Below are 23,943 nucleotides of genomic sequence, written 5' to 3' on the forward strand. Positions count from 1 at the left end.
CAAGGTCGTGGTACATGCAGCATTCGGCTAACAACTAAAAAAAAGATTACTTCATTCATGTGTAGCCTCCATATTTACGTTCAGCCGCAGCGAACGTATCCGTAATTCTTCAGGCTTCGACTCTGCCTCAGTGATAGTTCCAGCTTCACATGTTTTATAAATCCGGAAGAAAAGGAGAAATATACTTATCGAGAAAGCGGTCAGGCAAGGAGAGACCATCTCACCAACAATATTCACTGTATGCTTAGAAGAAATGTTCAAGCTGTTAGAGTGGGAAGGATTAGGAACGACGCTCAACAGCGAATATCACAGCAACATTCGGTTTGCAGATGACAGTGTCCTGTTCAGCAACACTGTGGACACCTTGTAACAATTGTTTTAGGAGCCAGCTTATCCGACAGAGTGTAAGAGTAACTTGAAGATTATTATGCAGAATACAAAGATAATGATGAATAATCTGTCAAGCGAACTAACATTTATGAACGACAGTAAGCCTTTAGAGTGTGTGCAGGAGTAAGCTTACCTTGGTCAATTGCTCGTAGGGAACACATCTCATGAGAAGGAAATTTACAGAAGGTTGAAAATGTGTCGGAGCGCATACGGCCGGCATTAGCAAATCATGACCGGAAGCTCACGGCTGTTGTTGAAAAGAAAAGAGTACAATAATTCCATTCTTCCAGTACTGTCATATGGGGCAGAAACTTGGAGGTTAACAATGAAGCTAGAGAACAAGGATAGCTCAAACAAGCCTATGGAACGAGAAATGCTAGGCCTGACGTTAAGAGACACGAAGAGAGCGGTGTGGATTTGAGACCAAACGTGGGTAGTGGTAGTTGAAATGAAGAGGAAAATTTGGAGCTGGAGAGGCCACGTAATTCGTAGCTAGGGCAGATAATCGGTGGTTCATTAGAAATACCGAGTGGATGTTAGGAGAAAGGATGCGCTGTCGAGGATGGCAGAAAATTAGGCGGGGTAATGAAATAAGGAAATTAGCAGGCACAACTTGGGATCAGCTAGCTCAGGTCAGGAGCAGTTTGGCTGGGAAAGTCCTTCGACCAGCAGTTGATATAAATACATGCTAATTATGTTTTAGAACATCCAAAACTCGTTCGGAATTTTAACCCAATGTTGCTCTTGAGCCACAGTTCGCTTGGTACTGTGAGGCCACATTCGCATATATACAGAATGGTGTCTGTGGCCGATTGAATACCCCCCTACCACCTTTGTCCTCATACTATATGTGCCGTCACTGCTCCGAACAGACAAAGCACGCTGGTGTTGCAAGACCGACGACTTGAACTGATTTGATCGGAAACTAGCTAGAAAGTTGAACCGTTATGTACTTAATGTACGGGGCTATGTAGTATTCTGACGTGCACCTGAACGTGCGTTCTTATGAGGCTGGTAAATTGATGGAAATACTGGCGCTGAACGTTGTGGAGATGTTCACTGATTAGCCTTGACTTCTATGAGGTGCCACTTGGGCTATGACAGATAGCGTAGTTAGGGGCTCTAGGTCTTGACGTTCACGAACTATGATTTATTACCGATTTCCAAAAGTGAACTGTACGCGCCTTTGTGCATTTCGCCTCTGTCGGAATGCAGCTGCCTGAACCTGCTAAACAAACTCTTGACCTGGTGCGAGGCATGGTCGGGTTTTATCAGCTGAGGAGGAGTCAAGAAGAAGCGATGAACGCTGATACGACGTCAAAGTGTGATAGGCAGCGAAGCTTGCACGTGCGGATATTACGTAGGGAAGCTTTGTGTCATAATATGGGAGTGTCGGTGGACATGCTTCTTTTTGCATTTCTCTTTTAGGGCAGCTTTCATAGGTCTCCTTGCCCTCGTTAGGGATCCTATGCGAAGGAAGTGCGCACCGGCCCATGAGACGGTACCGACTGCCGAGGGAGCTGATACTGAGCCTATGCGCGGCATTAGAACTGTACCTACAACCGTGTGCAGCGCTATCACATATCATACCGATGAACATACGGGTGCTGGTCGCCTTCCCTTCAGGCCATATAAACTATATACTATGCAGCTTTCTCTCTTTCTTTTTCCTTTCCGTAATTAGTAACGAAACAAAGATATTCAGTCGCTTCGTAATATGGTGGTAGTGGTGCTGATGTGGCTGCAAGCGAGGTTAGCCTGGCAGATCCGGCCGGCAATTGCTTCGCCTGAGAGTCTTTTTCTGCGCCAAGTATGTCACCATGTGACCATCAGTCCTGTCTCTCGCAGAAATGCGAGAAGTATGTGTGACACTTCCACTGCCATTCTTTTGACGGCGGTGCGGTGAACGGGTGAGCGTGGTTGCGCTTGTCGGGGCTGTAGCCGCCACACGAAAAAAGGAACTGTCGAATAGGGGTGCGTAGTGATTTGCCGTAGGAATATAGCCTCAACTACAGATGCATGATGTGCGATCATTCTATCAGTTGAGAGCGCTTCTTTCATTTCTTGTCGTTTAATCTGAGCTTTGCTTCCCCTTCGATCTCATACGACGCCGTAAGTTAACTGCGCTGCCACTTCGGTTGCACCCTTATCTTAACGTAAAAACTTTTTTAGCCAAGAAAGTACGTACGAACAGGGCAGCTTAGTGAATTCCGCCCTTGGTTGTTATTATGCGCTCTGTCCTGTCGTGTTCATCATTTAACGTTTTGCGCACTAAAATGATTTTTCCTTGTCTAAAGTAATGTTTCACCAACCAGACCTAGCAGTCATCCTTTTGCTGTGGCTAGGCGAGTGTCTGCTGAAAGAGGTAGGAAAGTGGAAGAGTCAGAGCGCTAAGTGAGGCTAGTTAGTTCATTTTGATTTCTTTTGAGGATGAACTGGATTAAAAGAGAAACTACATGAAGAAACAAGAGGGAAACACAAGTTGAGAGCAGGGGCACCGCCGACCATGCACCGCTAACCAAAACAACCCCCGGCATTATGAAACATCATTCCAGTTAATAATAATAATGCTAATCATAACCAACTAGCCCAGCTGTCCATACTTAGCAACTCCCGGCGCCAGAAATCATTCTGGATTTTATCTAGAGTGTCTTTTTCACACTCGAAAAGACATTTCAGCGCGAATATTGCAAACTCGGGCTGGATTTCGCGGCAATGCCCATGCACCGGGAGTCACATAACGTAAGGAGCCCCATTCAAGTACAAAGTTTCAAGGGCGTTTTGATGGCGAGCGGGCTCGTCGCTTCATCTCGCGGAGGCCACGTAACCTACGGAGCGCATAGATTTCAATTCCGAAACTGTATGGGTATAAAATTCTCATAAACTTTTGATTTGAAAGGTGCACTGACATTTCCAAAGTTGTGCTTTAGATGTTCAATTCCGGAGCTTTGTGGGTTTAATGTTATATACTTTTTGCGCCAAAGGTGCATCAACTTTTCTAAAGTCGTACATTGGACCATTCAACGAGAAAAGCCAAATCAACACACTATCAGACAAGTTGACAAAGCACGCACCGAGGTCCGATGAGACGAAGCGTTGTGGTGGTTCATTTGTGCCGTCACGTCACAGAAAAAAAGTATCAACATTTGTTCCCCTGCGCCAAAGCATCCCTGTCAAGACACTAAAGAGAGCAAAGATAACTACGTTCTTATTTATTTTTCTACCTTGAGCTTTATTCGCGAGGACACATTGAGCCTCTTCAATTTTCTTGTTTTCGCTACCCGCGGCATACCAGAGCCAGCCGCATGCGTTTTTCTCGTCCTGCCCCGACCACCGCTCGGCGCCCTTCGGTGCGCGTTCGTTTTTGTCTCGCCGAGTGGATTTTCGCCTGGCAGAGTTTGGACGCTTTCTGGCTAGGACGCGAGTGAAAGAAACAATGGTCGCTCGTCGCCATCACTGTGGGGGCTCGACGGATTGCAACGCGTTCGCTTGAGCGCAACCTCTCTCAAAGTCTTGTCTCGCCGGTGTAGGACACCGAGCAGTACATGAGTGGTTCTCTGTGGGCCAAGCGTCTCACGTTTTCTTCGATATTCCTTCGGTAGCCACATTAGGCGCTCAAAGTAGGCATTAGATTGTGGCCAACATGCTTTCCTTTACGTTTTTTGTTTCATTTCGGTGCCCCCCCCCCCCCCCCCGCCCCCAGAATACTAGAGATATTGTTGCGGCGCAGCGAATTGCCGCATGGTGAAAGTTCGATGACGTTACTTCTTTGCAGAAAGGAAAGGGCCAAGGGACGCTTCAGTTGCCGGATACCCTTATCATATTATTGCGAGAGCAGTTATATGGACACTACAGGCGTATTCCTGCCGTCGTCGTCGCCCTCATGTTCCTATGAAGTCCAAGGGCGATGACATTGTGACCGCGCGCCGCATGTTGCATGTGCGAGTGAAAGCGTAGGGGGGGAGGGGCGCATGGGTAAGCCGACGATGGTGGCTCAGTCAATTGTGTGCGCAAGGGAGAAAAACGGTGAGGAAGCGCGCCGCCTTCCGCTGCGCGCGATACGTAGGGGTGAGTGCAGGAAGGGGGTGGGGGCGTGCCTTGGGATTCTGTGATCTGTGAATCTGCGATGGCCGAACACATTTATTTGCCTTTTTTGACGCAATATATACAGTGACTTTTTCTTAGATACGTAGACTTATTAGAGACTTATACGTATATTTAAATATCCTGTTCCCGGTTTTGTGTATACGTGCACTGAACTTTGTTCCCCGTGACACTTTTTTGCCCTTCATCAAGCTGTACCTTCGCCTCGGTATATGCCACTATATCTACGAATTCTAATGTACGAGGGCGAGTCAAATGAAAGCGAGCCAACTCACCACGCGCAATAATGGTTTGGCCCATTATCTGCGAGGCAAGCGCGTAGCACCCATGCACCTCTCATTTACAAAACTGACACGCAGATGTGAAGATGAATGTTCTTTACTGCTTTCATACACTGGTTTGAACATGGTTGCGTGACATAATGGACGCTCCAAAAGTTGAAGAGCGTGGTGTCGTGAACTCTTTGACAGCTGAAGGTGTTTCCCAAAAAGAACTTAGTCGCCGTATGGAAGGAAGAAGAAGAAGGCGGCGAGTCAAGACGCGTTCTTCGGTTCCCGCCTTTTCCCAGCTTTTCTTGTGTTTAATCGTCGCGTGCCAATGTTTATTTGTGCACATCTTTTCCATGAAGTTGTAAGGACCACGTGGATACCCTTTTTGCCACAGTGAGTGACTTTTCACCATTTTACGGACATTCCTATGCATCCGTTGGCGGCGTCTAACGAGCACTTCGGAGACCACGCCTTGGTCTCCGGGGTGACTCAGTGCCACTCGTCCGCTACCATCATGGAATATCAAGTAGAGTGAGAAAATATTCTCCCAGAGGAAGTCACTCAAGGCAGGGATGGCAAACCGTGTATGCTAGAAGAGCTGACTCCAAATCGCGGGAAGCTAACCCGAACGCCATGGCAACGCCTTTGGCTCCCCATAGCGACAAGTCTAGCGGCGCAGCGCTGAAGACCGAGATTATTAGGGCAAGCCGAATGCCGGTTCTTCCCAAAGAATATATGAAGATCGTTATTAGACCAAGAGGTGGGCTGAATATTTCCAAAATTGGAGGGGCCACGATGGCTGACGCAATACTTGCAGCCTCCGGCATCAGCCACCACGAGCTCACACAAGACACTCTGTGCCCGAACTTACAGCAAAACATCATGGTGGCCAGCACTCCCAGACGGGAGAATGCCGATCGATATGCCCGCATCAAGCAAATCCGAATCTCAGGCAAGATCCACGAACTCTGCGCGTACGAGACAGCCCCGCACTCCACGTGCAAGGGGGTCATACGTGGCATACCGTTACAAGACGACCCAGCGACGGTGGATGGCAAGATTGTTAACCAGAACAACCCCCTTGCACTAGCAGCCAAGAGAATCGCTCAGACTGGGACCATCATCATCGCCTTTGACGGGCACCGGGTACCGAATTTTGTCAGGTACGGAACGCTCCTGATGAACTGTTCCCTATATCGAAAGCAAGCGGACGTATGCCACGCCTGCGGACGACTCGGGCATCGCGCCGATGTCTGTCCAACAACGAGCGACGTCGTCTGTCGGGGATGCAGCCTGCCAAATCCCGATGAGCAGCATCAATGCACTCCAAAATGCAAGATCTGCGGCGGTCCGCACCTTACAGCTGGAAAAGAGTGTGCGCATAGATTCAAGACGCCGTACATTGTTCGCCGACGACGCTTTGAGCGTGCCAGGCAGCAAGAGCAGCTCCCCACGCCGTCGATCGTTCGATCCTCCGATCCGCAAGCCTTATCCAGCACCAACCTTAGGGGCAGAAGATGCTTGCGCTCGAGAAGCCACTCTACAAGCCGACGGGGCATCCAGAAGTCGCTCTACCTCGAGATCGCGACTCACATCGCCTTCTCCAGCGCGCTCCAGCTCCAGAAGCTGCTCCAAGTCCCGTACTGGGAGCGACTCATCATCCAACAGCTCACGATCGAAGACCCCCAACGGCGGTAAAGGCAAGTCCTCTCTAACGTGGGCCGATAGGGCCCGTTGCAACCAAACGCAGGCGTCCAACTCTAAAGACTCGCACGACCCGCGTCTCACGAACGAGCTCGAAGATCTTAGGCGTGCCAATGATAGTCTTAGGAAAGAAAACGCTCTGTTCAAGCGGGAAATCAGTCGGCTAGCCGCCGAGATGACGGAAATACGAAGATTGGCGCTCACACAGCCAGCTTCTCAGCCTGCCGCACGCTTTTCGGCCATGGACACAGTGGAGGCCCCTCCCAAGACGGTTGCTGTGAAGCGTCGTGCCCTGGATGACTCAAAGGGAGACGAGATAGTAGAACTCCTGTATGATTTCAAGAACTCCGTCTCCAACATACAGACAGGTCTCTCTCACATACAAGAAATGATCGCGAACCCTCAGCTGGGCCTGGTCGCCCTCAGCGCTACAATACTTAGGCTGGAGGGGACCAGCCACGGATCTTTGCCAAGCGCATCTACAGCACAAGTCCGAAAGTTGCACAGCGTCATTGCGTCACCGACGGAGGGTGCCATTCTGAATGCGGCACTTTCGCAATCCATCCCCAAGCCCAAACATGGATAGCGGAACTAACGTCATAACAATGTGGCAGTGGAGTTGCGCAGGGTTCGTCAGCAAACGGGCGACCCTGCGACAATACCTAAAAAGCGTAAAGGACAAACGCCAAGTAATCACCTTGCAAGAAACGATTACATCATCACCTATCAAGCTCCCCGGTTTCCTGACGGTGGCTTCCACTGAAGGAGGAAGGGGGGTCGCTACCCTGGTCAGTAAAAAGTTCACGTGCCTTCAGCGAGACCTTGGTCCCGCGGACAATGGGATCGAGTATGTCATGGCCGAACTCCTTGTCGACCCCCCTAAGCAGCGCTTAAGAAGAAACAGTATCTTCATACTCAATGTTTACTGCAGACCCAGCGTTCACAGAGCCAGGCCTGGTGGTATTCTCAAGAAGGCCGTGCATTTGGCCGGCTGTCAGCCTCTAGTCGTCATGGGGGATTTTAATGCCCAGAATCAGGCGTGGGGCTATTGTACCGATACGAAGAAGGGTAGAGACATATGGGACGCGTCAACGGAGGAAGATCTTACGCTGATAACCGATAAAGACTTTCCAACCAGGAGAGGGAACTCGGTGTGCAGCGATACGACTCCGGATCTTACCTTTGTCAAGAACCTGGAAAACGTCAAGTGGACCAACACATTCATGGACCTCGGTAGCGATCATTGCATCATCGAAGCAGTGATCAAGGCTGCCCGTAACAAAACGAGGACCTTTAAGTTCACTGACTGGGACTTGTTCCGAGCCAACCGCTCCGAGCGCGTCCTTAACGATGACATGGACCTAGATTCTTGGTGCGACGAGATAAAGAAGGATGCGGCTAGAGCCACCGAGCAGGTGACGACCGATCTGGAGGTGGACAGGATGGACAGTAGACAAGAACGCAGGATAAGCATCGATGAACTGGCAGAGCGTGTGAGCATCAGTCACGGTTCAGTTCACACCATAATTCATGAACATCTCGGTTATCGGCTCTTGTGTGCGCAATGGATGCCCAAGATTTTGAACCACCGCCACGAGACGGAGAGGTTCGGCGCTGCCTTGACTGATCTAATCCGGTATCACGATGAGGGTGAGGAATTTTTGCCTGCAATTGTGACCGAGAACGAATCATGGTGCCACTACAACGAGCCTGAATCATGATGGCAAAGCTTACAGAGGAAACATTTGAATTCACCACCCCCAAGAAAAGCAAAGGCAGCCATTTCTGCTGGAAATGTGTTATTGACTTTCTTTTTTCGATCGACAGGGGCCATTACTCATCGAATTTGCTAAACCTGGAGAGACTATCAATCGTTCCCAATATTGTGAAACGCCGGATCGGCTGCGTGTCGCAATCAAGAACAAACAATGTGGAAAATTGACGAATAGGGTCATGTTGCTCCACGACAATGCCCGTCCCCACGTCGTTGATGTGGTTAACACAAAACTGGCGAAGTTCAAGTGGGAAAAGCTGCAACATACGCCATACAGCCCAGACCTGTCGCCTTGCGACTTCCACAATTTGGGGCAATAGAAAAAAACAACAGCTCAAGGGAACCAGATTCGTGTCGGACGATGACGTAAAGAAGTCAGTTATAGACTTTTTGAAGCAGCAAACCAAAGAGCTTTATGAGACGGGAATCACGCGACTCGTTAGTCAGTGGGACAAATGTGGGAATGATCATGGAGACTACTTTTAAATAAAGTACTCCCTTTGTCATATATTCGTACTGGCTCACTTTCATTTGAGTCACCGTCGTATATTTCGCAAACTCATGCTTTCTATAATTATGTGCTCTCTGTTGCGACTGTAATTTTGGTGCAATTACTCACAATACACGACCGGTGACAGCTGCTCCTGCGCAGTGCATTGGAACAAAGAACAGCGTCATTGAGATTTTTCCCTGGCCGTTGCATATGTACAGAAATGTGGACAAGGTTGTTGAATAACACCGTTTCATTAAAATATTTGTCCTCAACATCTTCATTTCCAGCCTTTAGATTTCTCATATCAGCAGCATGCACTGCTTTGCTGATTCCGAACTGATATAGTTCTAAAGTTGGTGTGACATTTTATTTTCTTATTAAATAGACAAGAACACATGGAATCATTGCTATCACTTATTTCGGGTACAATTTTTGGGACGTACGAGTATATTCTTTTATGAAAAAATACATACTTTACTTGTCTTGACAGTGCGTAGCGTTCAAAAATTCCTTTGCAGCATCTTTGGGAATAGCAATGCAGTTATTATTCATGTATTTGATCCCTCGGCAAATTCTATAAGGAGGAAGCCGAGCTGCAACGTGAGACCCCCCCCCGAACGAAATTTCTGGCTACGCCGCTGGTTGACAGGGCATGCTGACAGTGTCCTGCCAACTTGTCTTTCCCTCTTGTTTCTTCGTGTAGATTTTTTAAGTCAGCGCCTTCTTAAGAAAAGTGTATGTTCCCTGGTAGTCTTCTGCGGAACCCGCAGTGAAGCACAATATAATAATTCCATGAATGAGCTTGTATAAAAAGAGGACGCCGGCGCAGGATAATTATTCAAAGTTAAAATGTTGCTGGCACACGAGGCCAAAAGACGATGTTTATGTACATTCATGAACTTTTTCTGTACATGCTCAATTGTATGCTATTTCAATCACTTTTGCCTTTCCGCACCGCTGAAGCGTATTTAAACAATAGGACGCATGCGCATGTAAACAATTCGAAGGAGGGAAGCGGGCTAATCTCTTGTAAGTCTACGGAAGGAAGCAAGCCTGCGCAGGCCTCGTGATGTCATACCCTTAGCGGAGAAGCCTAACGTACTGTGAAAAAGCACACCGAGGTCGCTTATTTCAACAGCCCTTGTCAACAATGCATAATCTAAAGAACAAAGGAGGACAATCTTATGGGTTTTATGAGAATATGACATAATTCTCGCATTAGATGAATTTAGGGTGAGCCCGTTTAATTGGTATCATTCAGAGAATGGGGATCGGTCGCATTGCAGAGAGCGGCAGTCCTCAGTATTGTCTATCTCCTAAATATATTGGAGTCGCCAGCGTAACGAAAAAAATTAAAAATTCTAGATCGCTGAGCAAATGTCATTGATGAAACTTAAGAGGAGAAACAGACCTATGATGATGGTGGTGGCGGTGATGACAACAACAACAACAACAACAACAACAACAACAACAACAACAACAACAACAACAACAACAACAACAACAACAACAACAACAACAACAACAACAACAACAACAACAACAACAACAACAACAACAACAACAATTGTTTCAGCGTGCCCAGGAAAAACACTAACGTCTGAGTCCTGGCATACACATACAGTAAAAAAAAGACAACTTCAAGACAATGTAAGCAAGAAAAAAGGGCAAAAGAGAAAACAAGTTAGGACAACTAGAAATCATATAGGAGAACAAATACATTAAATTTAAAAGGACAATTATGTAAAGAACAGTTTGCATACAACCAAAGGAATGGTAAGTTCAATAGAAAAAAGGGGCTGACAAGGACTTCTATAAAATTATATGAAATCATTTGAAAAATGCATGAAATTATCTATGAAACAACAAGCAAAGCTAGGAAAAACACAATGGCATTGACTTATAAAAAATATAAGGATAAAACAAATGCGTTACAAAGATTTTGTATTTGTGTATAGCTGTGTAAAGATTTTGTGTATAGCTGAATATTTGCTAAGTATGGCAGGCAGGAACACAGAGAAGGCCTATTCCTCCTGGTGGTCTTTCATGGGATTCGAAATACGATACAACTGAAGAGTTCGAGACAGGTGAGGACATCGTGAATGATTTTGAAACGGAACAGAATGTCGGCGCGATTTCGTGTGCAGCGAAATGATGGCAGACGATAATCCTACAGTGCTCGAACAAGATCCAGTGTCGGTGTTAGCAAAGCGGTCATGGTACATGCGCTCAGAAGCTTTTACTGAACCCGTTTTTTGATGTTAGTGTTGGATTCAGAAGCGCAATTTTAGATTACAGACACGCATTCAAGTTGAAAAGAAGATTGCTGTGTACAACGTGCGGAAATGTTTTGGAGTATTTAATTCTCTTGATAGTTTGCAAACAGAGCCCAGAAAGTGCTGACGCCACATTCCAACGCGATTAGTATGAGCTTAAAAGTGTAATCTTATATGAAAAAGTACACCGAGATCATTTATCTCAAACACCTTGCACAATGGACCATAATCTAAAGAATAAGAACATGAAATACTTGCCGTTTTGCCAGCGAAAGTTATAATATTGGTCTTAGCAGCAGTCATGGAGTGGTCATTATTTTTGAGGCATTCTAAAAAAGAAACCAGGTGGGACTGCAGGATGCGACAGTCATTATAATATTTATTTAAACCGTGCCATGCTTTAGGGCTAGAACTTCGAGTGTGGTACTTTTTGACAAGAATCTCATCAGCGAATGCTTCAGATGTCTGAAGCCATCTTTAATTGTGCTGTGGTCCAGATGGCATTCTGGCCGCCATTACGAAATCTTACGGCAAAATTTTTGTCAGTGCTGACTCCCATCTGTGATAACTGGCTGAATAATTCACTTTCCCGCGTGCATAGAAAGCCGTCATGTTTCCCGTCCTTTTAAACTGGCGCCCAAACGGATGCCGCAAACTATCGGCCCATTTCTCTTTTCTCTGCCATTTCCAAGCTTTTCAGATTAGCTGTTCACACTGTATTGCTGTTCAGTGTAAAAATGTTCGCGTTCCAAATCAACATGGATTTATTTTTGTCCGCTCAATTTCTATCAATCTTGTCAACATTATGGTTCAGGTTTCCACGTCCGTCACGCAAAGGGCGCAAGTTGATGCTGTGTACTGGGAGCTAAGCAGCAAAGCCTTCGACGTAGATCATCATCACCATCTGCTCGGGAAGCTTGCGCACTATGGTGTTTAAGCTGCTATTGTACCTCTACTACGCAGCTATCTCCTCGATAGGCCCTCATTCATAAGCATCAATGATCAATCTTCTTTTGTCTATGCAGTATCTAGTGGTGTGCCGCAGGCTTCCGAGTTAGGTCTGCTGCTCTTCTTAATTTTCATCAATCACGTTTCTTCAGCGCTCCAGAAGGCTTAATTTCTTCTTTGCGCTGATGACATCAAAATATTTAGGAAGGTACACAGTACTGAGAGTGGCCGCGCTCTGCAATCCGGCCTATCCTCATTCTCTCAACGATGCCAATTAAGCGGGGTCACTCTAAATTCACGTCCAACCAAAATTATGTAGTATTCGAGCGAAATACATAATAGTACCTTCCATTATTTTGGTGATCGCCCAGTGCTGAGCCCGATTTTTAGTTCAGTATTTTTATTTAGAAATGCATCCCAGGTCTACAAAGAGGCATAGGGTGAGGGGGGCAAATGGCACAATTTATCGCAATATAGAATCCGCAAAAAAAATATCGATGCATAAAAGGATTTAGACATTTGCACAAAACATTGTTGAAATAAGCATTCTCGTTGTGATAGTACATCAAGCTTCTTCGTCTAAGCATCGCGCATATAGCAACAGCAGGCCTTCACACGCTCGGTTCCGTCTGCAGACTCACAAGAGATTTCCGTACTTCCCTTCTGGTCTTCAGATAGTTCATATGCATGTCTTCAATTACTTGAATATGCCTCAATGATGTGAATGGGCACAAACAAGTCACATAGCATATTAGTCGAGCGTGTGCCGAAATAATAATCAGTACATACAAACATTGTTTTCTGATGTTGCGCACCAACAAGTTTTCAAGTGTTGATATATGTCTCACGCTTGCGTCATTCAGCTGCAGACGTAGCCGCACCAAAGTACTTTTTTTTGAAACAAACTCATTCATGGAATTATTACATGCACGGATCTTCTAAATTCTCTTTTACTGCGGGTTCCGCAGCAGCATACCAGGTTACGCAAGCCCTTCCACTATCCTGCCTCTTTCAGCTGACACTCGCCTGTCCACAATATGGACAGCCTCTACAGCAGTAATTTTCTCCATCTTGATATATTGCAAAACACTGTTCTTTCTGTTCCGAGCTGAGCACTTTCTCCGGAGCCTTCTTTGCGGACGCCCTCCTCTGCTGTCTTCACATAGTGTCGCTCTCCTTCCGTATCGCATAACCTATGTCGCTTTCCTTCCGTATCGTATAGCGTAATCGAAAACGCGCTCCTTCGACTGGTGTTCGTTCGCCGTTATTCATTGTGTCACTACTTGTGTGTACGGTGCACTCAGCGTCACAATTTCGTGTTTTCGCTGAATTTTTTCCCACTATGTACCTGTTTACCCGGTTCTTTTGTTTTCATTATATTTGTCATCCCATATCGTTTGGTCGTAACTGTTATACCTTTTTCTTTTGTCTCCCGCTAGTACCCAGATCTCGGTTTGTTCCGGGGCACACAAAATAGAGATTGACAACAACAACAACAACAACAACAACAACAACAACAACAACAACAACAACAACAACAACAACAACAACAACAACAACAACAACAACAACAACAACAACAACAACAACAACAACAACAACTGTTGTACTATTGCATTCCCTGGTTTCTGTTAGTACTAAGAACATTTTAACAAATGAACATCATGGCTTTCTATCAGGGCGCTCCCCAACAACGAACTTGATCACATTTACGATCCATGCTTCCCGTGTGGTACATAGTAGGGGCCAATTAGACGCGCTTTACTTCGGCCTAAGTAAAGCATTTGATGCAGTTTGCCATGAGCTCCTTATTACAAAGCTCTCGCACATGGACATACCTTCTTCCATCACTGCCCTTGTATAAAATTACCTAAGTGAAGTTCCTATAGTATCTGTTCTTGGGGTTCTTCTCTTCCTCCTATTCATGACTGACATTTCGTCAACAATTGACACTTTACACTTTACATTCCTTCTATTATCTGTACTCTGCTCTACATAACATTATCAATTGCTGATGTCTAAAAGCTATTTAAGACTGTCAACAGTGTTCGCGACTGCGTTCACCTACAAAAAGACATCATTTCGCTTTTAAACTGGCGCAGAAACAATTAACCACTCTTAAAAAGTTCGTTCAAAATCATGGTATTAAGTTTTACGCGGAAAACATACCATGTGCAATTTCCATACACCCTTTGGGACGCTCCACTGCCCAGGATCGATGAAATGAAAGGCCTTGGTGTGTTTCTTTGGACTGTATAGCGCAGACGGAACGAAAAAAAAAGACGGACAAGATGACACAGAGTGCTCTGTCCCGTCTTATTGTTTTATTGTGGTCGTTCCGTCTGCGCTATGTGATCCAAAGACCATGAAACGACAAGCGCAAATTTCCACTATCTTGGTGTGTACTTCGACAAAACGTGAAGCTTCTCTTCACGCGCTAAACATGTGAAACAAGGTGCTCTTCGCGTTCTTGGTATTGTTTTCCGTATATCGCATGGTTTGCACTCCCCTGTCGCCTTTTTGAAACTGTATTCTACTCTCTGCCTTCCACTAATATAGTATACCTTTGCAGTTTTGGGTGTAATGTGCACATTTAATTCACAGCTAATTGAATGAGTCGAAAATAAATTGATATCTTTTTTCAAGCAGCGCTATTGTCGTTCTGGCGACCATAGTCGAGCCCTCTCCAATATAGCTGAACTCACACCTCTAAAATGAAGACGTATTAAGTCAGACCTTTTGTTCCTTCCTCTATATGGCGCTCCATGGCATTTTACATTGCCCAGAGCTTCTAAATCACGTGCTATTTTCCGCGCCGCCAAAGTATGCAATATTCCGCATTTTCTGTCCGGCCTTGCTGCATTAAAGACTGTCGTATGGATCGACTTCAAAAAAGCGTGTAACAAGTATTCTGCCTCCATTAGCATATTTCAGCGTTTACTTTATGTGCTTTGTATAAATGTAGATAGTTACGTTGTATGATTAACTCCATTTTACGCCCGCTTCCTGCTTTTTTGTTTCCCTTTTTGTTTGTTTATCTCACATTGTTTTGTCTACCACATTTGTCTACTCTTTACATTGTGTCTTGGGTGTTACTTCTTAAGTGCGCCAGTACGAAGGCTCCTATAGCTGTTCCTGCGCAATATGATAAACATGCGATTATTTTTCCTTCTTCTTCTTCTTCTTATTATTACTGATTTTACATTGAAATAAATTACAGGGTGACAAAGCCACCATACCCTGTTGTCCTCGTCGCGTGCTCCCGTAGCAGTCTTGATGTTTGGCGTTCAAAAAAAAAAAAAACAACAACACCAAGCACGTGCGCAGGACGTTTAATGAAAAGAGCCTCTAGTATAGCCTGCGCGCTCTGTCTGATCCTCGCGCGTCGATGCGCTTATTCGACGGGCGTGGAGCCGTGACCGTGCCCATGGAAGGGCTCCTGTGTGGAATGGCGGCAGTCTGACGGGCTGAACGAGAATGGAGAAACTAATCCACAACACACTGCAGTCTAATCCCTCGTACTTGTATACGGCCTGTGTGTACACACGCCGCGATGTCATGCGATTTACTCTGACGAAAATAGAAATTCTGGTGACTGTTGTGCCGCCGGCTTCTCCACAAACAATAGAGAGCTCAATGAGCAAAGGTTCATAACATCAGGTGATATGAAAAATAAACAACAACAACGACGACAAAAATTTTCGGCAATGAAGCACATTTCTTAAGCATGCTTAAACACTCAGTAACGGAAGAAAACATCATATTCTGTACTTTCTACAATTATATACAAATAACTCTATCACCACCGTAAAAAGCCGCGACAATAACAATAAGACAAAAGGACACAGCAGAGAGGGCGCGTGCAAGGCGAAATGGTTGGGTCGTGCATCCTATAGTACAGTTTATATCAGATCTGACCGAGTGGTCGGTGACTTTCACACCCGAGGCATTCAGGCTTGAGACACACTCCTGCAAATGCTCTTGTCTAAAAGCGCATTAAGGGGCAATTATTAGCTAATGTTATTCTTAATTCCGAAAATAAAATATCAATAGAAAAATTCACAATTTCAAAGGTACTATTAGATAAATTTCTTTTGTACAATGGCGTAACTTTGAGCGCCATATTGTTCTTTGCATTCGAAAACATCATATTAAATAGTTTCGAAAAGCCTGCTTCGTTCTTGTTAGTTATTTTTTTGGAGTGCTAGACTTGTGGCGCGAAATATGGAAAAAAAAATGAGCCATTCCACTCTGTGAAGGTGACTAGCGAAGCAGCGTAGCGCGCGACAGAGAGGCGACCCAGAATATTGAACAAATGTACGAACTTATTCATTGTCCTAATCGTGGTGATACAGGTACGCACACACATTCGCGTATCACATCTGTTATTAAATGTGTCCGTCACGTACGACAATGAATGGCTCACACCCCCATGAGCAATGACTCATTTATTTATTTATTTGCGCATACTGCCGCGCAATAAGCACTATGGCAGGAGTGGATTAACAGAGAGAAATTAGACACAGAAAAATGCGATACAACGATGAGGGTGATGCGCTAGGAGAATACAACTTGGATGAGTATAAACCAATACACCCAGGTAAGGAATTTCAGTCTTCTATGGAACGAGGGAAAAAGCTGAATTTAAACGTATTAGTGGGCGTGAAAAATAGGGCATCAAGTTGAAGTTGAGATGTCGTCTCGTCGATGACTTTGGCGCGAGCTTAGTATAGTTGTTTTTTAAAAGTCTAATGGAAGAATTGACGATGCTGTGCAAGAAATCTAATGATGCTTTGCGGCGACGGGAATAGAGCGAAGTTAAATTCAAGGAACGAAGTGCAGAAGCCAGCTGAAAAGTCACGATCATAACCGTGACACATAAACCTTACAGCCTTTTTCTGAATTGCTTCTAGCCTGTTAATCTCACACTGCTTATAAGGGTTCGAAATGACAGATGCGTAGTCAACGACAGGACGGATTAGCAATTTATATAACAGTAGCTTAGTATCTTTTGGAGAGTTGAATAGTGTACGATGTAGGTAACCTAATTTTTAGTGCTTTGTTACAAATGTAATCAATGGGATTAGACCATGACATGTTATGTGTAAAAATGATACCAAGATACTTAAACTCAGATACCCTACAAACAGCGCGGTTATTGAAGGAGTAATGAAAAAGAGGAGGAGAAGGTTTTTCACAGAATGACAGAAGGACGGTTTCATCAAAGTTAATGTTCATTCGCCACGTATTGCACCAAATGCAAAACCTAGCAAATGACTCCTGGATGCGGTAATGATCATTATAACAGTTAATCACTTCATATAAAACACAATCGTCGCCATAAAGACGAATGTTAGAAGAGATGTTTACAGGCAAATCATTTATGTAGGTTAAAAGAAGCAATGACCCATGAATGGAGCCTTGGGGCACTCCAGATGTCACATCAATAGCAGTAAAGTCGGTCGAGATGTGAGACACAAACTGGAAATGAAGCGAAAGAAAGCTTGAAATCCATTTAACTAGTTGAGGATTGTTTAGTACAGCGTTAAGTTTAGCAAGGAGTTTAGAAAGTAATGCTGTGTCAAATAATAATAATAATAATAATAATAATAATAATAATAATAATAATAATAATAATAATAATAATAATAATAATAATAATAATATATTTCATTCACTTCAATTCGTAGAACGTGTTGCAGCCTGCATAAGCGTTGCCGCTTAGGTGCGGAGCTGGGCAGCCAGGTTAAGCACATGGAACAACAGCGAGTAAATCAAAGTAGAAAAAGAAGAGAAATAAAATCAACTAAACACGCAGCAATTGCTTGTGCGACGTAAGAAGAAACAAACAAACAAGAACCAACAGAACAAATGCATAGCAAATTTTCCACCATGCACGCTTTCGTAAACGAAATGAAAACATTAAGAACATGGAAAACAGTAAATTACCTCAGTCTATATTATGGTTCAACCAAGGTCGAATGAACTTCTTAGGATCTTTTAATCCGGTAATTCTCGGGAGGGTGCGTATTTTATTGAAGTAATAAGGAACATAGTAGGTGCGGGTTCTTTCGCCATAAGTGGTGAAGATGGGGGGTATGACATACTTTTCAGAATGACGGAGAGGCCGCACTTTAATGTTGCAGATTTTAAAGGAGCTGTGAAATAAATGCTTGTATAGTATGTCAAAGATAAATTGCTTGCTCACAGGCAGCACGTGAAAATAGTCCATACTGTCTCTGGCTGACTTATAGCGACAGTTGGTTCCGTAGGCGAGATTGGTTGCAATTCTGGGGAGTATGCGGCTTAGTGTGTTTAACTTATATAAAGATGGCGGTTCCGTAAATTGTTATTCCCTATCGTAATATGGACTATTCCAATCCCTTATATATACCATTTTTCTAACCGATACATCACAAATAGATCGTACAGCATATATATAAGCACACACTAGGCGTAAGCTTTTGGCTAACTCCGCAATATGCAAGTTCCACGACAGTGTTTCGTCAAATGTGATACCAAGATATTTAAAATTGGATTTGAGTTCCAAAGGTGGGCATGAACAGCACGTACAGTTCCTCTCATGAAGGTATATATTTGATGACCTAAACACTTTATATGGGCTATGAAAACAAAGTAGTGAAGTTTTTGTAGTATTAATAAAAATCTGATTAGCTTTGAATCATTCTATCAAAAGATGCACATCCTGTTGCATCCTGTCGGAGGCTTCATAAGTTTCACTTGGCATCGCCAGGGCAGTATCATCCGCGTATAAAAACAGTTGTGAGTTCAATAGAAGATACGTCATAATCATTGACGTAAATATTAAACAATAAGGGTCCTAAAATTCAGCCCTGAGGAACACCTGTCGAAACGTTAAAAATTGAGTTGTATAATCCACCTAGGTGGACACATTGGGCTCGATCGGCAAAATAACTTTTAAAGAACGACATGTAGGGACCTCTGAAACTAATATTGTCTAGTTTATATAATAATAGATTGTGTTTAATAGTATCATTAATAATAAGTGAATTCGCTAGACTTCGCTAAATAGATTCGCTAAATGCTTTAGCGAAGTCTATAAAGATAGCGTCAACCTGGTTACCAAGATCAAGCTTAAGGAAAATGTTATGCGTAAACTCAACTAACTGCGAAGTCGTACTAAAACCACGCCTAAACCGATGCTGTATGTTAGATAGCAGATTATGTCATTCCAGGAAAAGTACTATGTGTTTATGAATGATATGTTCTAAGATTTTGCGTGACTGTGATGTTATTGAAATCGGTCTATAGTTCGACAAAGACTGTTTATCCCCGGATTTATAAAAAGGAAGCTCTTTAGCCAACTTGCATAAGGAAGGAACATTGGCAGACGATAAAGATTTGTTGACTATAACGTCAGATATCTTGATAACCACAATATACAGCGAACCAAGAATGCATTGTGTATCCCGCCCGGACCGGTGCTTTTCTTGGCATCCAATTTTAATACGAGGTTAAGAATACCTTCATTGTTTATGTCAATGTCCCTGATTGCCCCAGAACATTCTATAATGGTGAGAAAAGAAATGAAGTTGTTATCGGGTACAAATACGGACTGAACATACTTGTTGAAAGCATACGATATTACTGACGGATCACTGATGACGTCATTATCAATTTTGAATGAAGTGGGTGAAGCATCGCGAGCTAAAACAGAAGACCAAAATTTACGAGGGTTAGTTCTTAACTGATCAGGCAGCTGAACGCGAAAAAAAGAGATCTTTGGCAATTTGCAGTTTTAAATTAAGTTCATTTTTTGCCTTGTGAAACCTGTCCAGGGTTATGGGATCGTTGGTTCGTATAGAACGCCTAAGCCTACGACACGACAAGATAAATGCAAGATGTCACGAGTCATCCAAGGAAGGTTAGCATTACTTTTCTTTGTTTTCGTGGGCACAGATCCTTATATACATGACTTAACAAGATCATCAAAGTAATTAAGAAGGCAATTTACATCTTGCCTGTCTGACATGGAGCAAAACGTATCGAAATGATCAGCTAAGAGATCAGTAATAGAAGTGTCGTCCGTACGAGTGAAGTCAAGGAAACAGTAAACGCATAGGATGATTTGGAGGTTGGGCAAGAGTGCGATAACAAAACGACTTTATGATTTCAGAGTCCCTCAATTACTTCGCAAGAGAAGTCATTTTTCTTTAGATCAGCTCTTAAGAAAACCAAGTGGAGGATGGAATTTAACCTAGTTGCAGTAGAAACAACTTGAGTGAGCCCAAAGGAGAAGGAAATATTTATTAATTAATTACAAATTGCTGCGTCAAGACCAGTTGTATTTAGTGATGACCAGTAGATGCCAGGGACGTGTAAATCACCCATGCAGATAAATCGTGATGAAGCAATGTTAGTCAGCTGCACATGAAATTTGAAATAGCATGAAGGACATCAAGGGAAGAACCTCGTGGACGATATATAGCGTGTGAAATGCTTGATGCGGAACCTCCGTGAAGATAAGAAAGACGACTACCGAGACTTGGGCTGCGAGAAGAGAAGAGAAAGAAGTTCATTAATATGGCGGACTAAGCAGACCGTATCACTCTTATTTCCTTACATTTTTGGCGCAGCCGTTACGATGTGAGGCTGATGTGGGTCCAGATTGGAACCAGACGACACCATGATGGCCGCGGATCCGTCCAAAGCTACCGGATCGACGGTGAAGAGCTAGTCAGCTTGGAACCTGGAGCCAGTTCAACGGAGTACCTTACGCGGGTCGCGACCAAGTCGGGTACAACTGTGGTCGGACTCCTTGAGCAAGGTACCGTGAAGATTTCTGTCAACATGGAAGAGTTCTTCCAACCAGTTCAACTAAGAGGTGCTATTGATCGTCAATCAAACTTCACCGCAGTAATCCTGCAGCTCATTCAGACTCAACGCGAACTGTTAGAAAACCAAAAACAGCTTAAGTCTGCTATGGTACAAGCGATGCAGCGTAAGAACTATCAGCGAGGCGACACCGTAAAACCAGACATGTTCGATGGGAGATCAGCAGTTCTCACTTCGTGGGTGGACTTTTACGAGTACGCTTGTGTGCAGAATCAGTGGGTGACTGACGAAAACAAGGTATTTAACTTACGCTTCTTTCTGTATGGCACTGCAAGGAAGTGGTACGACATTCAACTTGTGGAACACGTTAGTGACGAGTGGTCTGAATGGAAGAAGAGCCTGTTGTCCTGTTTTTCCTTAAGTGTATTACAACAGTGGAATAAGGCAATTCCATATAAGCACACTAGTGGCAGTCTCCATGACTACTATTTTAAAAAAAGGAGACTACTTCAACTCGCCGATCCTAATTTACCAGAAACATCAGTCGTGCCTCTTCTGTTGCTTGGTATGATCAAAGAGCGTCAAACACAATTGCAAGCGCGGCAGGTCAAGACAGCAGAAGACATTCTTTACTGTCTAAAAGACATTGTTGTAGAAACCACATCATGTGGTAGTCAGCGTGGAAGCATCGCCTTCAGACAGCAAAAGAGCCATCGTGAAACTCCACCGAATGCGCTACATAGGCAGAAACGTCCGAATGTGGAAGCGCCGAATATACCCTCCCATGGTGCATCTCTGCGGCCGAACTACCTGAAAAATGTGCCACTGTATATCTGATCAAGAACAACATTCTTCGTGCGAGAATGATAGTAAATAGAAAGGAGGTAGATGTCCTTGTGGATACAGGCGCATCCGTGAGCTTGGTAAACCCAAGTTTGGTAGAGAAAAGTCAAATCCACAAGGGCAATATTATTGAGGTGCGTAGTTATGATGGAAGATCAAGGCTCCCAAAGAACTGGGCAAAAATTCCAGTTGAATTTAAAGGTGCTCCTATCACTATTGAAGCAATAGTAATGAACGACGTCGAGTTCATGTTCTAGTGTCAAGGCCAGATATGAAGCTTTTGAGGTTCAACATCTCATGGCAGGACGAACTGACTATCGATCACGCACGAGATGAAGATAACAGTGGAACAAGCGGAAATCTCCGAGTTGTGAAAACGTCAGGGGATGTTCCCTGTACTTACCCACAACTGGTATGCATTGGGCCCTACCCTCCTGCCACGTCGGTTATTCAATTGCTATTTCAATTAAGAGACACAGCTGTTGTCCGTAAAAAACCTTGTAGTCTATCACACGAGAAAAAGATGTGGTTGAAAAAGGAACTACAGCAGATGCTTGCAGCGGGAATTATAAGGCCGTCATCGTCGGCGTATGCTTCTTCCATTACAATAGTGACAAAGGAAGATGGAAAATTCCTGCTTTGTACTGATTATCATATGATTAATAAACAAACAGACCTGTTTCCCTTTCCTATGCCCCACACTGCTCACATTATTAATGAAACGGGGGATGTCACTGGTTTTCAAGAATTTACCTTTGTAAAGGAGGGCATTGGCATATACCTGTCCAGGAAGAGTACAAAATATACACTACCTTTGTGAACCCATTTGATATATATGAACATAACAGGCCCCTATTTGGCTGGAACAATTCAGGGGCATGGTTGCAGAAAATGATGAACACCGTGTTGGAACCTCTGACTGGTAAATGCTGCAATGTGTACGTCGACGACATTATTGTCTACTCTTGAACAAAAGAAGAGCATGAGATGTATTTATCTCAAGTTTTGAATGATTTGAGAAAAGCAAACTTGAAGATCAATTTAAAAAAGAGTGAATTTTTCAAGAGATCAGTGGTTTTTCTAGGAAGGACATTTGACCGTCATACAAAAAGTACGAAGGAAGAATCATTGCAGAGGATTAAAACTTTGACGAAATCTCGTGACTTGCACTCTTTGAGGGTTTTCCTTGGTCTAGCTGGATATTTCAGGGACTTCATCATGTACTTCGCTATGAAAACAAGGTGTTTTCATGGCGACGCCTTGTGACACCCCATTCATTTGGAGCAAGGAATGCGAAGACATTTATCAAGAACTAGTGAGGACAATATCGTCGGATCCTGTCTTAGTACTCCCAGACTTTAATAAACCTATTGAGTTATGTACTGACGTATCCCTCTATGAAACCGGTGCAGTCCTCTATCAACGATATGCCAGTAAACCAAACGGACGCCTGCTGAATGTAATTGGATATTACTCACACACCTTCAGCAAATCGGAAACAAACTACAATACCACGGAAAAAGAGGCGTTGGACGTCATCATGGCATTGCGGTACTTTCACCCTTACCTTGAAGGTCAACACTAACTTGTTTACCGACAACCAAGCTTTAGCTTACTTGTTGAATATTACTCAGCCGAAGGGAAGGATTGCACGTTGGGTCTGCGAAATCCAGCAGTTCGCCTTCGACATCATTCACCGTCTTGGAAAAAAGCTCCCCGACGCGGACGCTTTATCAAGTTTGCACATTCCGAGGACTAAAATAACTGAAAATCAGCATGTCGCAAGTCTTTGACAATACAGAAGATATTGTATTGGATGGAAAGTTCGAGGTACCAGAAACAAGTCGGCAGAAGATTTTGAAGCTTTATCATGACAGCCCTGACTCGGAAAGCACGACGGCTTTTGGAAGACATATACGAAAGTACTATAGCGGTGCACGTGGAAAAAAATGAAAAATAATTTACACAATTACGTAAAGACTTGCCTTGATTGCCAACTGAGAAAAGCAAAATATAGGCCTAAAGGAAAAGAAATGACCATACTTATGTGCTCCAATGTGCCATTTGAAGTTGTGCACCTAGACTTTGACGAGCTTAAAAAGGAAGGGGACGGAGTGCTCAAGACGCAAGCTTTTTGGTTGCTATTGACCAATGAATTCAGGAGGACAAAAGAAGCATATGCAGTGCTAAAAAGCGGGCACGTCCTGTGCTACCGGGGCTTAGCGGAGAGACGAGAACGAGGAGTCGGATTCCTGATTAATAAGGATATAGCTGGCAACATACAGGAATTATATAGCATTAGTGAGAGGGTGGCAGGTCTTGTTG

Source organism: Dermacentor variabilis, unplaced genomic scaffold (assembly GCF_050947875.1).
Source record: "Dermacentor variabilis isolate Ectoservices unplaced genomic scaffold, ASM5094787v1 scaffold_12, whole genome shotgun sequence".
NCBI classification, from domain to species: Eukaryota; Metazoa; Arthropoda; class Arachnida; order Ixodida; family Ixodidae; genus Dermacentor; species Dermacentor variabilis.